General features: G+C 38.3%; 1 protein-coding gene across 2 annotated transcripts in view; it reads left to right on the top strand.

Annotated features, from left to right (window-relative positions):
- Positions 1-1,928: 1,928 nt before the first annotated feature.
- The window catches only part of PCMTD1 (protein-L-isoaspartate (D-aspartate) O-methyltransferase domain containing 1), an 89,807-nt gene continuing 73,815 nt past the window's right edge, over positions 1,929-17,920 (top strand). The window contains exon 1 of one of the 2 annotated variants that reach the window (XM_028517956.2): positions 1,929-2,212. The gene's annotated coding sequence lies outside the window, so the exon portion shown is untranslated. Of the gene's footprint in view, positions 2,213-2,727; positions 2,752-17,920 lie in introns of those variants that run through there. The other variant, XM_036031013.1, reaches the window with a different exon arrangement.

Raw genomic sequence — 17,920 nt, 5'->3', positions numbered from 1 at the left:
CAGACTTGCTGCAATGATGAACCAAGAACCCTAGGAGCAAATTGTCTGTGGGCTGTCTAAATTAAGGTCTAACTATATCTCTCAATAATTCTAGATGATGGAATAATTTTCATTCAACAAATGCAGAGTACCAACATAGTAGCAGACACTGTACTAGGCACTGGAGAACAACAGTGAACACATGTCCAGACTTTGTGGATTATAAATTATTAAGAGATACACAGTCAACACAAGTAAATTATACATGAGAGATGTTAAATATAGGCATAATCATAAATGGTCTGAAGTTGGAGATGGGGTGGTAACCATGAGACATGTGCGGCACAGGAAGATACATGATTAATGGTATTTTTGCTGTTCAGCCATTTCCCCACAAGAATAGCACTTGGTCCTGTTTATTAACAAAGTACTTATTAAAAGAACCTTATTAAAAGTGACCAGTGGTCAACTTTAATGCAGAGGGAGAAGAGGAAAAAAGCCTCAGAACTCTGAAAAATTCCTATAGCAGAGTGGAGGAAATAAAGACATTAATGAAGAAAACAAAAAAGGCTGTAGCAGTTGTTTAAACTGTTTTCCTCACTTAACCATTCACACTTATTTTGCTTATGGTAAGATATTTTCTTATGCTAAAATTTCTGCTTGGAATAATTGAAAGCTAGTCCTGTAAAATTGTTATGTGACTGCATAACAGGGGTGCCCTGGGACCAGGCAGGGAGCCAAAGAATCCATGACCACCAGCTGTAATCCAGAAGGCAGATGAATAGAGATTTTGCAGTTAACAACTAAATGTCCATTGGATATGCATTTATATTTTAAACCCAGATAAAGTTGTTGAGTTGAATGGCACTCCACCTTAGCAGCAATTTTGTCTTGTTTGCAAATTATTTTGTTATTTCAGCTTTGACATTGCTTGCATGTTCTTTCATGGATATATTCAACACTTCCACGTAATTAACTATGATGGGAATCTAACCTGGGCTTCAAGGATGTTGTAACCAATTCTAATTTACCTTTTGTAACCTATAAGCTCAGGTAGCTTACCATCACTGCTAACACATCTGAAAATCAAAACTGAATAGAATTCAAGTAATACAACCCTACCAGTCGCTGGAGAGACACACAGAAAGAGTAGTGAATAGGAAAGCCCCAGAACACTGGCACAAAAATTACAGTAATTATGAGAACACACATTGTCTTTTATGTATATTACGACTCACTCTTAAATATATGAACAGCTTGTTTACTGACTAGATTCACCGGGGCAACAATTTCTCAGCTCTCCTGACCCTTTGTCTCTTTCCCTCTCCTCAATTTTCTATCCCTGTTCCTCAAAAACCTTTCCGTCTGGTCATGGTCTATGAGATGTTTACTGAAGCCAAGAGAAACTTCCTTGGTACACACCGTTTTCACCAGTCATAAGTACTCTATTTGTGGATGAACACGTATTTGCTGTGGGACCAACAAGCCCAAATCTCGAGTTAGGCCGAGAACGCGGGCTCTGAGAGCAGATATTCAGGAAGGCAGCTCAAAAGCTAAGGCCACAGAGGGAAACGCGCGGGCCCGGCGGCGAAAGCAATAACCGTGGTGGAGAAAATCGCTCGATACGATTTTGAGAAAAATCCTTGGCTTTTCACGTAAATTGGTGAGCAGTCTTCATAACTGCCTCCATAGAGTTAATCCACAGGAAAGGACCCTCGAAGCCGCTCCAACACTGAGAGAAACCACGTTCAGGAGCGCAGCAAAAATGACCTCTCCAAGGCAAGGACTCCACCCCCACCTCTCGCTCTGCCATCGTGGGAGGCAGCTGGCCATATTGCAGAGAACTTACAAACTCAGGGAAGAGGACACAGAGAGTAAGTTCCGGCTCTCGCGGGGTCCCCAACGATCCCTATCAAGACCTCGCGTTGTTTGGTGCTGTGGGCGGAGCTATTCCAGAGTGGGCGGAGCTGGAATGGGGCGTCCCCAGGCCTTGTTGACTTCGGTGTCCTCTCTGAGCAGCCTGAGCGGCAGCGTTTCTTCGCGCATGCCCAGGTCTCACACGGCTCCTCTGTCCGGGTCTGTCGGGCTTCCTCTGTTCTTGATCCTGGCGCCGCCCCTTAACCCGGCTGCGTGTCTGGGGAGGTGTTGTGGCGGTGGAGGCAGTTAGCTGACCAAGTCGTAGTGGCTGATCCTATGCTCTGCTGCTGCTGGCTGTACTACCCCCACTGCACAGGTAACACCGCCGCCCGTGGGCGCGGGGTCATGAGGTTTGGCTTCTCTCAAGTGCTCCGGTGGGGTGGGCTGCGGGGTGTTGGAGAGAGTTCGGAGGCAGGAGAGTTGCGGGGGTAGTGTCGAGAAGAGTCTTGGGGTTCGAAGGGGCTGGGAGGTCAGGGGTGTGGGGGTGGGACGGTCCTGTGGCTCTGACTGGCTTCGGACGAGGCTCCTCGTTGCTGCGGTTCTCACACACCCACGGGCCCTTTAGGGCCTTTTCAGAGCCACCCTGTGACTCACTGTTGTTTTGATTTTGAAGGGAGAGAATCCAGTCTACGTAGGCTCGTAGGCTGGGGAAGCCTTGAGGGGCTGGAGCTGAGAAGGCATTTAGAGCAGGCACCGGCGTTTTCTTACTTTCTGTTTTGTTTGTTTGCTAGAGCGTTCACTACTGTTTAAGTATGGTGCTGGTCCTTAGGGTATTTCGAACACAGGCATAGAGAGGATACGAGAGTAGAAAAGCCAGAGGGAGTAATTTTGCAAATCTAATACATATTGTAACTTGTAGTATTGTTTTTGTATGTCCTTGTTTTAAAGTTAAGAAATCATAACTATATTTTAAAAACAAATTAGAAGAATTTGGATACAGAGGAGAAAGTGTGGTTTTACCAGTATTTATTTTAGCCCAATTATTATTATTGTTCTTTAAGTTACAGAAGTTCCGTGTGTGTGTGTTTTTTTAAGAAAAAAAACTTAAGCAGCCTAACAATGAAGACATCGCTTCCACCTTTTACTGAAGATAACCGGTCTTCAAGTGTACCGTTTAGCCATACAGGATTTTCTGTGTACATAATATTTTACAAGCAAAATTGAGAACATGTATAGTATGTGGTTTTTATTAGCCAACAGTATTCGCAGATATTCTTCCATTTTATTACGTAACTTCGTTCTTTTGAAAAGCTACGTAAGTATGTATTTTTTTTTAATTGCTGGACATTGTCTCCAATTTTTCTCTAATATTTTAGCTTTTAAGTAGCTTTGGAAGAGGGCTACAAACCAGTGTTTTGAAACATAATGTGGTAAAACTTGCAGAATGTCTAAGGCCAGATGGGGATACTATTGTACATATTAGGCAAGTTGAGTAATATGTTGCCACAGAACTTAATGGTAGTTTATGTGAGGCTTGGATGACTTTGTTGAGCAGGTTACTAAAATAGTTTACCTTTTGTTTTTAAGTATATTTTTCAAAGTAAATTTAAGTCTCATATGGTCAGTTGAAAACAGATTTAATTCCTTAAACATGAACTGGCTCATTTGTGAAGGAAGAGGTAAAGTGGAAGGCCAGAGAAGTTTGTTATTTCATGCAAGTTAAAAAGAAACTCAGAAAACAGCCAGGGATTAAATATTTTATAGTAAACCTCAGGGAGTAAGCTGTAAATGGAAGAATGATAACTACACTGCTTACTATTAAGTAGATAGAAAGCTAGAACTCCCTATTACATTTTGTATTTCTCCGTGCAAAAGAGCTGGAGGTTCTTTGTTAATTGAATCATAGAATTGTATTTATTAAAAATGTACTCTGTGTTCATCTTGGTACTAGTTTCCAGGGAAAACATAGAACTGAGTAAGATCATCACGCAGAGCAGTCTTGTTCTAAACATGTATAGCCTGAACTCTTAGGCTGATTTGTGTAGCATTTTATTATTTGGGAAACTGTTTTTAAAAGGAATCAAAAACATCCATGGAATTTTAGTTATTGTTGCTGGTAATGTGCTTTTCCTTTTATATTTTCACAACATCGTAGGGGATATTCTCCCTATTCTACGGATTAACTAACTGAGGCTCTGAGAGATTAAACTGCTCAAGATTCCATTGCCTTTTTAATGGTGGTGACTGCACTACATTGAGGCATACTTAATCCTGTGTTCTGCTCCGCCATGCTATTTCCCATTAATGAAGACTACCTTAGAAAGTTTCTTGTTTTTGGTTGGAAATGTTCGTTACTAAATAGAGACATGAGTATAATCATACACATTGAAAAAGAATCCAAAGGATAGTGTGAAACTCAAATAATCCTTTTAGATGAGGTTTCTGGTGGTGTATTACTAAAATATTAAATTCCTTGAGCTGATGCCATCAACCAAGAAGATGGAGGATTGTGTTACTTTAGTCACTCTGCTTTAGAATTGCCTTTTGTTGTTAGTCTCTTTGATAAACTAAGAGGTCTTCATCATTTTGTTATCCTGAATCAATAGATTCAAAATTAAACTGTTTACTTTGCAAATTTAATAATTCTTCCCTCATTTCCTTGTTCATATTAATGACCTTAAATATTTTCTGAGGCTAAAAATCAAAGATGATATTTACTTTTCCACTCTCCCTTTTTCTCAGAAATAGTATTTTGTCATTTATTTCATTGTGGTACCTGATTCTCCTTCTTCTTCTCCATTTTCCCATCAACTAAGTACTTTTAATCTCTTTGCCTCAATTGCCATTAACAGGAGACATCCCTAATTTCTAGGTTTTCCTATTCATCACGCATACTGTTATCAAATTAATTGTTCTAAATGCAACTTTGATCATGTTCTCCCTGCTAAACAGAAACCAACAAAACAGAAAAACTCCAACACTAATTGTTTCTTATGACAGCCATTTTGAATGCTTTGTTCTCATTTGATCCTCATAATAATTTGATGTTGTAAATACCGTTACCCCACTTTACAGGGAAAAATTAAGACTTCATGAGCATAAAGACATTGCTGATAAGTACAAGAAGTGGCAAGTGAATTCCAAGCATGTCTTAACTTCCAACTGTGTTCTTGACCATTGTACTTGCACTGAGTAGCTTCAGATCTGCTGTGGAATAAAGTCCTTGTTCCTCAGTGTTGACTTTCAAAACAGCATAATTTTGCCCCAGCACTCCTTTTCAAATTTCTTTCTTATTTTATTCAGACTTAAGTTTACATATGTAAAGAGCTAGCTTCTGTTCCATATTTTCTTAGAGCTCCCTCTTCTGTTTCCTCTTGTGTAGTTTAACCTCTTGATAACTTTCTACTCTGGATTTGTTTTTGAGAGCTTCTAACAGTAGTAATTGAATTATAAAATGCTTGAAAACAGAAACCATGTCTTACTGTTCTTTTGTCTCCCAGTGGATGCTCAGGAAATATATGTGAACAGATATGAAAATAATCACTGGTCAACTTCCCCTTTAATGGCATTTAAGTAGTATTTGATTTTAGTTGCTAGATGACACACAGTTGTTTGTTGGTGTTTTTAATTGTGTATATATGTAACAAAATTGGATTTTTTTGTTGTAGGTTATCAGACGAGTTCTTTATTTTGAGAATGATTACTAAGTAATTATGATAAGTTTATTTAAAAATTCAGTTTTATTTTTCTATATGCATATCTTGAGTTATTATATATAAACATTTTTAATATGAATGTTTGACATTGAATTCTTTTCCATGCTGTTGAGCTAGACACATTTTTACGTGAACTACAGTATTGTCATAAGCCCTCTAGTCTCAGTTTCTTCTCTGCTTATATGAACTTTAAAGAATAAAAGTATGCCTATACTGCAGTGTCATTTTATTCTTTTTGGTGATATCAGGAAGCTCCAACTATATGGTCACCCATAATGCCCTCATACAGATTACATGTAACTCTGCTTCCTAAAGATTCATGTTAAATTTTGGACTTATTTGAATCTATAAAAGTTAATGGTTACCCTACAGAAGCTACAATTATGTATTTCTCTTATATCTGCCTTTGCAGCTTGTATTCTGTTACAGGTTAGCCACTTAAAATTCTTGCTTTATTAAATAAAAATATAATCCTTGCTGTTAGGAATTGGGAATGTAGGATATCTTGGTGATGAGGGAGACATTGGAGGTTTCTTTTTGTAATGTTAAATGCATGATTATAAAGGAGTGAGATTGATTCCCAAACTAATGAATTTGTCTATTTGCTCTTAACTTTATAAAGTATTAAAGTAATCACATACTTCTGAACATAAAAGTTTTAAGCAAGTTTAAAATAATTCATTGGTTTTATAATTGGTAATATTTAAAAACAGGTAATGAGGTTAAAGTGGTACAAAATGTTTTATAAACTGAAAATGTCTCCTCCTTAGTCTCCAACTTTCTTCACAGGGATGTAGCCATTCATCTCTGGAGTGATAGAAAAGAAACTATTTATTTGTATACAAGTAAATATTAATAAATATCCTTTTTATACTTATGTAAAGTTGAAGTACACTGCAAACAGTTTTTCACTTGCATTTGCCACTCACTGTGTCTGTAATATTCCATATGAGATAAAGAAATTCATTGTTTGAAAAAATTTTGTAGCCTCAAAGTAGCGGCTATATATATTATTATATATTATATACTATATATTACATATTTATTATATGTTATACACTATACACTATACATTATATATTATATATCTGCCATATATAATATATTTAACCATATTCTCTGTTGGTGGTCATTTAGATTGTTTCCAGTTTTTTTTTTTTTTTTTTTTTTTTTACAATTATATCCATTGAGGCAACACTATGAAGGTAGAGAAATAAAAAGGAGATCTTTCCTTGTAAAGGAAAACAAAATTTAAAGCAGAAATGGATATTTCTTGGTGGGGAATGGAATGAATTCCTTTTCTGGCCTGATGATTAATGGGAAGTGAACAAAGAGAAGAATGGAAGATGCTTGCTAGAATCCATAGTTGGCAGTTGAATTGGAAGAGTAGGGGGATGGCCATGTGGTTGGTAATACCTCCTGTAACTAGTCATCTGTTCTGGGCAAGGGTCAGGCCCGCATGTGTTTAGAAGTTCTGTGCTTAGAAGGGATACTAGTTATCTGGAAATTGGTTTCTGGGACTATAGTTTATAATATAATAGTATAATTAATCTAGGAAATCTTTTCAAGGGAGGAACTAAGATCCCTAAGTATCATCTAGGAAAATATGTCATGACCTACAATTTAATATATTTTCTGTTAATTAATTTTTATAGTGTATGTTCAAAGATATGATTTAAACTATGAAATAAATGAAACTAAGCAAAGTCTTCCTTTGGCAGACCTCCCCCATCCACATCTGTTCCTCATGGTTTTCTTGGTTAACGGTTTTTTAACAATGTCCTTTCAGACTTTTATACATGAACAACAGTAATATATGGTAAAGATGATAAAAGAATTTTATGCAGTGAGTAGGTGATGATGGGATACAAGGCAGATAGTGAATGCTCTTTGATTCCTTCAGACTAGAGTGCTCCAAACAGAGTATTGTGTGAAGTGTAACAACTACTTAGGTCCTGGACCTGGTCTGTCAGGTTATTCTTAGCAAGTCATTTCAGATTTCCCAAGCTATGCTTTTTTAAAAGCAGTTCTATAGTGATGTATTATGTTATCTTTGTCATTTTTCAGTCAGTCAGTCCTTTATATGGGATTTGGGGTTTTTTTTTTGATAGGCATCAAAACATAGTTTTTAGATATTTGATAGCCATGTCATTTCTTTTTATGGTGGTACTGTATATGCTGCTTAGGTCCATGTAGTGTAGGTATTTTCTTACACTGGGTTATTGGTACTGACTCGCTTCTGAACACCTATGATTCACTTTTGGTCATTTATACAGACTTTACTAGTTACTGTAGAAGTAATAAGTAAAAGGTTATTTGTTTTTGCTTCTTTCCACATATAATAATAGTAGAAATTCATTGTAGAAAGACTAGAAAATATGGATGATGAAGAAACAGTATCAGGAATGTTATCACCAAGGGGTGCTATTGGGTTAGCCAAAACGTCCATTATGTTTTTTTCTGTAAAATCAGACAGATGTTTCATTTTCACCAATAACTTGATTAATTCGGGTATTTTTGAGTATGTCAGCTATTTCCTAAATTGGCTTCTAGTGGGTAGAGGCCAGGGTGGCTGCTACCCACAGCAAATAAGACAGTCCCACAGCAAATAATTATTTGTCCAGAATATCAGTAGTACCAAGAAACTTTGAAAAACCACTTTTGACATGTTCGATCAGTCACAGCATCTTCTTCATACACTGCACAATTTTTTTTTTGCATTTCAGTTGTTTTTACCTTTCTTGAAATAAAGCATAATACACTGAAAATGCTTTATTTTCTTCCATCTTTAATATTAAAATGACTGTACAGAACTTCACCAGTTTTGATGTTTCTTTTTTTAAATGCATGCTAACATGACAGCTGGCACAATACAGTCTAACAAAATTATTTCCAATAAAGTTAAAGGCAACTAAGCACTACTGGAGCTATTATACAGCTAAAAAGTGACAAAATTCTTGGCCAACCCAGTATATACTCTAGTTAGTTCTGAGAGGTTTCTGTGCTAATGAGAACACCTGCTAGAAAAGGCTAGCTATATAAATCCTATTGCCATATAAGGCAAATGGATTTGGTGATAGAGGCATGGAAAATGTGAGTGCTTGAGTTTTCTCTGACCTGTATACTTTGCTAGGTAACCAAGGCTATGGTGACTCGGGCACAGGTACAGCCAGGCGCTTGATGAATGAGCTGGTGGTGTTGGGAGCTACAAGAATGTTGGTGCATGGATCGGTTAGGGCATCACTCCTTGCTCCTGGATTTATAGTTTAGAGCTTTTGTTCCTGATTATGTATCATTGTAGTTTTGTAGTCCATCTTTAAAATACTGACCTTAAGGTTGTTAGAAATGTTTAGGAATGCCATAGCTTAGCAAATAAATGTTACAGGGTGCAGCCAAGAGGAGGGACCCCAAATAGGCATTTGAAATGGGGTCCAGAACTCAAGGTGTCCAGGAGATTTTAAGGTGTCTTCACCCCTTCAACCCACAGGTGTGAGTTGGGGGAAGGGGCACACAGAGCAAGAACATGCAGGGCAGCTTTGCATGTAATCCATGGCATGGTCATTTAACATACCTATAGCCTTTGGCTGGTCACTTAGATATGCTAAATAGCCATGGCCGTGCTCAAGGCCAGGGAAATGGGAAGGGACCTCCCCCCAAGATGTGACTGGGGGGCAGGTCCCCCGAGTTACAGCACCTGCATGGGAGCTCAGAGAATATTGGCTCCATGACATGGGGTCACCTGCCCAGACCCCAGACCCACGATGGCGACCAGAAAAGCTGGAGAAGACAGCAGATTGAGGGCAAGTGTGCCCGAGTGTAGGAGGAGTCGGAAATGGGGCTGCAGAAGAAGATTGGCGTGGGGATTTAAATCCAGACACAACAGCCATTGAGGGGAGAACCACGCAGCCTTGACAGAGTGGAGACTCCCACAGCTCTGAGGGGGAGAACCATGCGACCTTGACAGAGTGGGGACTCCCGTGGCCCTGGGAGAGAGGACCATGTGCCTTTGCCAGAGTGGGGACCCCTGCAGCTTTAGAAGGGGGTACCAACACCTGGTTTTAGCAGAGATCCCTGCGACACAGCTGAGGGTGCTGGGAACCCAGGGAGGTCTCCCAGTCGAGATGGAGTACTAACTGGGAATAACCAGAAGACTGCCTGAGCCATGGACTTCTATTTCCTTTCCTGAGATACGGTACTCTGGACTGGGCAAAGGGGGAAGGAAGGAAGGACTGTGTGTGTTTGTGGGTGTTTTAAGGGACTCTAAGATTTTGATGAAGACATTAGGTAACTTCTTTAAGTTTGTATAGCATTAAATAAACATTTCCTTTCCTTTTCACAAATCTCTGGCATTGAGAGACATCTTTCCTCTGGCGGTGGACATAACGGACCTGGGGGCTTCTCTTAGTAATAGTATATCGTCCCAGGCCCCCCTTGTTTGTTCTGTAACATAAACACAAATCAATTTTTCGTTTACAGTATTTAGAAAGATGGTTTATTTTACCCCTGTGACTCCTATATGTTCTCCTACTCTGTTCTTGTGTTTTATCATAGTCTCTTGATGACTAGAGTGGACTTTTAAATTCTTGTTCACCTTGATACTCAAATATAAGAGCAAATCTTGGATTGCATGATGGTAGTCACTATAATTTTAGTTTTACTACCTGGCAGTGGTCTGTAGTGACATTAACATGTATTGTAAGTTTCTTCCTAAAATAATTACTTGAAGTAGTTCTAAACCATTTTAATGGACTTGGGCTTTTTTTTCCCCGCAAATAAAATGAGTTGAATCCTTCATTTGTGAACCACAGAAATTAGAAATGGAAAAAGAAAGATTTTCACGTTTTTCTATAGTGATTTATATAAATATGTATTGTAACCACTCATGAAATTGATTTGGTTGTAAAGAAAAGAGGGAAATCACTGTGGGCTTGTGGTTGTTTATGGCAAAACAAACAAACAAACTTTATAAGTTTTCTTTTTTTTCTTGTTAAGAACCTGTTCAATTATCACTATTTTAATAATCCCTTGTTTTATCGTATCTTGATAAGAAAATGAATGCAGTTCACACTAATAATTTATATATATACATATATATATATATATATATATATATGGATCTACCCACATATATATACATATATATATATGGACATCTGCAATGCACAGCTCCGGAAGGCTGTGTTTACATCGAATACAATATAATTGGCATTCCCTATACTGCTGCAGGAAAACTAACACTGTTTGTGTAAATGGTGCTTCCTGGAATTGTACAATATGAAATACTAATACCTCTAGTTGCTTCAACATTTTCTTATAGCTTTCCATTTAATCTTCACAATCTTGTCAAAGAGGCAGGTAAATATCATTATTTCCATTTTATAGATGCATGAACTAACTCAAAATTACATTCATTTCCTAAATCAGCTTTCTTTTCTGTAAAATGATTTATAGTGTTAAAGAACACACGGTTTGGTGTGAGATAGGCCTAGAACTTAACCTTAGTTCTGCCTCCTAAGCAAGTTATTTAATCTCTTCCCTTAATTTCCCATCCTTGTAAATAACACTGTTAGAATTTTGTTAAGATTCAATTAATGTATTTAACACAGGCTAGAGATTTATGTGCATTAAGTACTCAACAGATGATAGTTGCACTGATAATAAAGGCAATATTATTTTGTGAGTCAACACTTGGGAGAGAGTGAGGGGCCTAATACAGTCTTGCCATCAATATAGTAGACAGGGAGAACCAGGAGTAAAAAAAAAAAAAATACTATAGCAAGGACAATGGTTGCAGTATAGTCAAGGACTGGCTGTGGAAGTATGTTAGGCCCAACATAGTTGTATGTAAAATAAACTAGATTTGAATCGTGGTCACACAATAAGAAATGAGAAATTACTGCACTGAAAGGGAAAGACAAAATTCTAAACTGTGGAAGATTTATACTGAAGTCATTGCCCCGGACATGTTCCTGACACACCGTTATCACTAATGTTCCTCATAATGATTTGGAGCCACCAAGAAATGGTTGAATTATACTGGATATTATCTAAGACTAAAACTGTTACACTATAGAAAGACTTTCATTAATTTGTTTTTAACTTTAGAAACAGATCTCTTTTTGGATATCTGTAACATTGTTTTTACTCTTTTTTTTTTAATAATTTTTTAAATTTATTTATTTTTTTTTAGAGAGGGAAGGGACAGAGATAGAGAGAGAGAGAGCGAGAGAAACATCAATGTGTGGTTGCTGGGGGTTATGGCCTGCAACCCATGCATGTACCCTGGCTGGGAATCGAACCTGAGACATTTTGGTTCCCAGCCCGCACTCCATCCACTGAACTACGCCAGCCAGGGCTCTGTTTTTACTCTTTATAGTGCTAGATAAACAACATTTTACTATACTTGACTATGTACATTATTTCATTTGATTCTTAAAGCTGAGGTATGGTTAACAGTAAGGTTAATGGCTTGTGGTGAGGTTAATGGTCACTGTTAAGGGCCAGTTCTGACCTCCATAATATGTGTGATTCTTGGCCTTTTCTCACTTAGCTCAACGTTTATTAACAAAGTCCAATATCTGCTTTCTTTCTTTTATATCTGTTAGTGCCATCTCTTGTGTAGAGCATTATTCAAATCAAATTCTGCTCCTAGGTTCTTAATATTCTTCTGGCTAGTGTGTCTTTCCATTCATTTTTAGTGATACACGAAAAGCGTTTATCTGTAGGGCTATTTTCAAAATAGACTCTTGAGGCCATCCTGGAAGCGCACTCCATTAAAATTTGGACAACTCTGAATCTGCTACAAATATCAAAATAAGGAAACTTCTGGACTATCATGTACAGAATTTTACTGATGCTGAATTGGATTTTGTAAGTACTGAGAATAAACTGTGTAGTAGCTTTCCACTACCCTAAAAGTAAGGTCGGGAATTAAGCAGGACTGAGCCCTAAGTATTTTTAACCTTGATGTTTATATTTAGGCCATTGTGATCTCTTACTTCTTTACTGTATCTTGGATGAGAAATAGGAGAGATGGGATTGATTTGGGCCACAAATTAACACATTTAATTTGGATTTATTTGATTCCACATGGAGCAGCATTCTACTAGGGAATAAAGTGTGGGCAGTGTAGTAGACAAATAATGCCCCACCCAAAGATGTTTATGTTTTAATTTCTGGAACCTGTGAATATTTTGCCTTATAAAGCAGGAAGAAATTAAGGTTGCTAATCAGCTGACTTTAAGATAGGAAGCCTCCTGGATTATCCCGATGAGCTCAATGTAATCACAAGTTTCCTTACAAGTGGAAAGAGAACTCAGCTGGATGTTGCTGGCTTTGAAAATGTTGGAGTGGGTCATGAACCAAAGAAAGATGGACACTAGATGCTCCAAAATGCAAGAGAACAACCCCCACCCAAGCCTCCAGAAAGGAACTCAGATCTGTCTATACCTTAATCTTAGCTTACTGAGACTTGTATTAGACTTCTGATCCCCAGAACTGTATAATTCTAAACTTCTGTGGTTTTGAGCCATTAACAATTATATTAATTTATTATGGCAGTGATAGAAAACTAATACAGGTAAGTGTATTGTGACCATTTGATTGCTTAGGGAAATGATTGCTAAGCAACCCCTTGACCCAACAAAATAATATTAAGGTGACATTTACAAAATTGATAAAATTAGTGATACTGAGTTTAAAAAAGGGTGGCCATGAACACTGCCAGGTAGAATTTCCTCTCCTTTTTTGCAGCATCCTCAAGGTATCTTTAAATTTTGGAGGCTTCTTATTTCATAATAAAAGTGGTGTAGTAGGCAGATGAATCCAAATGGTATGAAGCAGGGGTGTCAAAGCTATTTTCACCAGGGGCCACATCAACCTTGCAGTTGCCTTCAGAGGGCTGAATGTAATTTTAGGACTGTATAAATGTAACTACTCCTTAACAGTTAAGCGAGAGTTTGGCACTGCCGCCAGGTAGAAACCAGGTGCTGGGATGCATAAAACAAGGTGGAGGGTCAGATTCAGCCTGTGGGCCTTGAGTTTGCCATCTGTGGTATAAGGAATGCTATGGAAATTCAAAGAACCACAGATATGAATACCATCACGAAGTTTGTTATAGTTATAATGACCTAGTTAAAATTGATAAAGATAGTGACAGAATGGGATTTTTCACTAAGAGGAAGGGAAATAATTATAGAGACTAACTAATTTGAAAAGTGGGGGGCTATGTAGAAGGTTTTGGTTTCAGACATACTACATTTGAAGTGGTTTTGGGAACCTCCTCCCCTCTGAAATTTAGTCTGGAAATTTACTAAATGCCCTGGAAATTTTGTACGAAAGGGGGATGACTTTGAATCAGAGCAGGAGAAAGGACAAATACACTTGCCCTAAAGTCCCTGAGGCAATTTGTTGGAGGAAAATGTGGGGAAGCTTTGCCTGCAGAGCCCCCCATCCACAACAGATGAGAATAAGTCTACCAAGACATAATTTGCTTGGGGAGGAAAGGTGGCCAATCTCTCAAAGGAGAAGGGACTTGAGTCTCTTCCTCAGTGGGCTTTTATTGGGTTCAGCTTGCACAGGAATACATGTAAAGCTCATCAATCATTGTCAGGCAGTAAAGATACTGTGCATAACATACAGAGAACTATGAAGGCTTATTCTGAGTCAGGGTCAGTTAGCTGAAGGGCTATAAAACTTTGGGAAACAAACTCATTTCATGTTTAGACCCTTATCAGAAAATTGAGGGCATTCTTAGCAAAGCAGGTTTCACAGGATTTTATGTATTCTTTCTTAGGCCTGATTGCCCCAGGGAACTGCCTGTTCTTGCCCAGGGCTGTACCACCCTCCTGCATTGTTTCAGGCTTAAGTCAGGCAGGGTTAAGTAAGGCAGCCAAGAGAGTAGGATACTTCTTTCAGACAGAATGAGGACTCAGGCTGTGTCAAAGCCAAGGGGCGAGGGTCCATCACCCCCTTTTTCTGTAGCCCCCCAAGTCCTTCCTTGAGGGCCCCCTCATGACCATGCCTGTCTTAGGTTGTCCCTCCCTTGAGGAATCTTACCTGTCATTGGCTAACTGGTCATCCACCTGGGGCCAAGCAGGGTAAAGTAAAGGGGGCAGAGGTGGTGCCCCTGCCAGGGAGATAAGCTTTGTCTCCTTAGTGGCTTAGGGTCCCAAGGTCTCTCACTCAGCTTTGGCCATGGGGGTTACTGCTTCTGAAACCAGGCAGGCGGTTCCCAAAAGGAAATCAGGGATAAAATTAAGAGCTATTTAAATTGCTTTTCTGGCAAAGGGAAGTTGTTGAAGTCCTTGTGCATTTGCTACATGGAGTCTTTGGGGAAAGAATCCTGTACTTGAAATTGTGCATTAACCTTTGTTCTCAGGAAAGGAAGACTATCCCTATGCATTCACTCTAAACCCAAAAATGAATTTCCACTCTAGACTCACAAGCTATAAAACAAACATACACAAAAGAGTCCCTGGCTGGTGTGACTCAGTGGATTGAGTACTTGCCTGGAAACCAAAGGGTTGCCGGTTTGTTTCCCAGTCGAGCCGTGCATGCCTGGGTTGCAGACCAGGTCACCAGTAGGGAGATGTACTCTAGGGTCAACCACACATTGATTGATGTTTCTCTCCCTCTCTTTCTCCATCCCTTCCCCTTTTTCTAAAAATAAGTAAGTAAAATCTTTTTTAAAATATTTGGAGAAATTACAGTTTAAGTATTGGATAAGACAAATTACTAAAAATTGCTATCTTTGAAAGTTTTTTTTGTTTCTATAAAACACATATCCCTCTCCCCAACCCACATTAAAATAAAACAAATGCATTATAGAAACATAAGGCTGTCTTTCTGGTAATTACAACTGTTTTTTGGTGTTTCGTGTATTTCATTTTAATACAGTAGCAAAGTTGGTCATTTACTGTTGCTTTCTTCTAGAATTGTTTTCTAAAAGAGTGATATAACAAGCTTATTGAATTTTTTATTGCTTGTGTATATATTTAGTTTTTCCTTTGTGTTCTAACAGGGCTAGAATGGCTTTATTGCAACAAATGTTTTTTGATGGTCTTTTTCTTCTTTCAATTTGAGATTCCACAAACAAGAAAAAGTAACCCTTACTCTTACTTGTTTTTGCCATTTGTTTAAAGAATTTGCTGTTTCCCTGGTCCTTGATAATGTAGGATTCTATTTTTAGCCTGCCTACCATGCCTACATCAAATTTAACTTGTTTTTCGGTGGTTTTATTTTGTTCTTTTTCAGGCTTGCTAATAGTCATGGAAGGGGAAAGGAGGCACCAGAAAGATCATGTGCTTCAGTTAGCAAGCGCGTGTTTAAGCTGACTTCCAGTAGATGAGGCCACTAAAGCATTCTTCTGTCTGAAAGTTTGACTGTGATGGATTTCCTGAACAGGACTTTTAAATGGCCAAATTGGCAACTGCTGCCCTCAGTACTTAAGTTGGTATTAGCTACCCACCTTTCCTCTGATCAGGATGGACAGTTCTCATAACAAAAGCTAGTGACAAGTATTTAACATTTTGCTGAGAAACTGAGATGAAATAAACCCAAATATTTAGAAGTTAAAAATAAAGGAGGGGTGTGTTTGTAGGACATAGCAGGCTAAGTCAAATCCAGGGTATTGTGAATATTTTGGCTGGCAAGGTATCAGGATCATTGTATTCTCAGTTCATTTTATAGCCTAACTGCTTGTCCTTCAATCCCCATTTGATGTGAGGATTGTCTTTTTTAGCTTTCAGGATTGTATTACTCTAGTCCAAACAGGAAAGAGAAATCATACAGTAGTTTGAATGAGGAAAGTTTACAAAATTAACAAAAATAGTATTGCTAGTAAGTAAAGAGATCTCTAAAGAGTATAAAAATAGATGTAAGGAGCAGCCAATTCCTCTAGCTCTGTAAGTGAGCACCCAAGGAAGAGGCCCATCCAAGGCTGAGATCCAGACCTTGTCGAGAGGGTGTGTGGCTCATTGGATGGCTGTGAACTTGCTGTGGTGCCTCCTTGATGGAATTCCCCAGAAATCTGCTCTCTTGGGTACCAGGGAAAGATGTTCATAGAGGTTTCACCACAGGCTGTCTTCCACAAATTGCCCAAGGGAGGGCGCTGTGGGAGCCTAGTGCTAGGGAACCCCGTGCTCTGTAGGAACCTGCCAAACATTGCAGCCCTCTAGGAATCAAAGCCCTTTGCTCCTGAAGTGTCTCTTTGGCACCATTTGTTCACACTGGTGGAACATTTACTGGTCAGTTGGAATTGATAAAGGAAGTGGAATTTTTTTTCATTGAATAAATGTGATCTATAACATTGTGTAAATGTAAGGTCTGTAATGCATTACTTGGATACATTTATACATTGTAACATTTGCCTCTGTAATGATACTTACTATATAATTATAGTACAGTATTGCCGATATTCATTATAGTGTATATCAGAGCTCTGTTGCTTGTTTCCTACTTGTTGCAAGTTCGTACCCTTAAAATGAATCTAATTCCCCCACCCCCTATTCCCTGGTAACCACTGTTTTACTCTCCGGAAGTAGAATATTCCTGATTTGTAGTTAATCTCCGGTAGAATCAGTGTAACATACTGCTGCTATGTGCTTTTCTTAAAACATCTCCATTGGTTTTGCTCCTTTTGTCATTCAGAAACTTTTTTCTAGCTGAAAAGATAGATTCCTTTTGACTTAGAGGCTAGTTCCGACTTTTGTGTTTTGTTTCCAGTCTGCTATTTCTTGCTTGCCTCTTGTATTTTCTTACATTTAGTCAATATGAAGTCATAGTCCCTGCCCCAAGTATTTGAGGATTGCTTTTTAATACACTGACTGAGATTAGTGGCTCTGTCTACAATTTTAGGAGATACTTTACTCTTCCCTGTTTTATTTTAACAATAGAAGGATTTTGTTGTTTTAAAAACAGCAGATAGTCATTTTATCTCAGAAAGGGTCACTTTTTGATCTTTTATAATGTGTTGGAAAGAAACATAACTAAGACACTGGAGCCTTGAATTGTGTCAGTATGACCTCGAACAAGTAGTTACGCCCTTTGGATGGCAGGGTCAACCAGGTAATTCCAGTTTTTTTTTTTCTTTAGAACTTTATTATTTTTCTAATTGGCTTTTCACAGGTATTTAAGTGCTGTATTCTGTTTGTGTTTATATGCACAGGAAACAATATGGATTGTGCCTTTGCTGTAATGGATACATACTTTTAAAGTTCTGGAATGAGATTTCAAATGTCAACAATATAGTTTATTTCTGACTTACCTCATTTTTCCGCAGTTGCCACAGTACTGCAACTGGAATTAAGATGCCCAGAAAACCTCTTGTAGTCTGTAGATCAAGGGAATGATTTAGAAAATGTATACAC

The sequence above is a fragment of the Phyllostomus discolor genome, chromosome 7 (assembly GCF_004126475.2).
Source record: "Phyllostomus discolor isolate MPI-MPIP mPhyDis1 chromosome 7, mPhyDis1.pri.v3, whole genome shotgun sequence".
In the NCBI taxonomy this organism is placed as follows: Eukaryota; Metazoa; Chordata; class Mammalia; order Chiroptera; family Phyllostomidae; genus Phyllostomus; species Phyllostomus discolor.
Note: the sequence above shows the minus strand (reverse complement) of the source record. Positions and strands in the feature narration are given on the sequence as shown.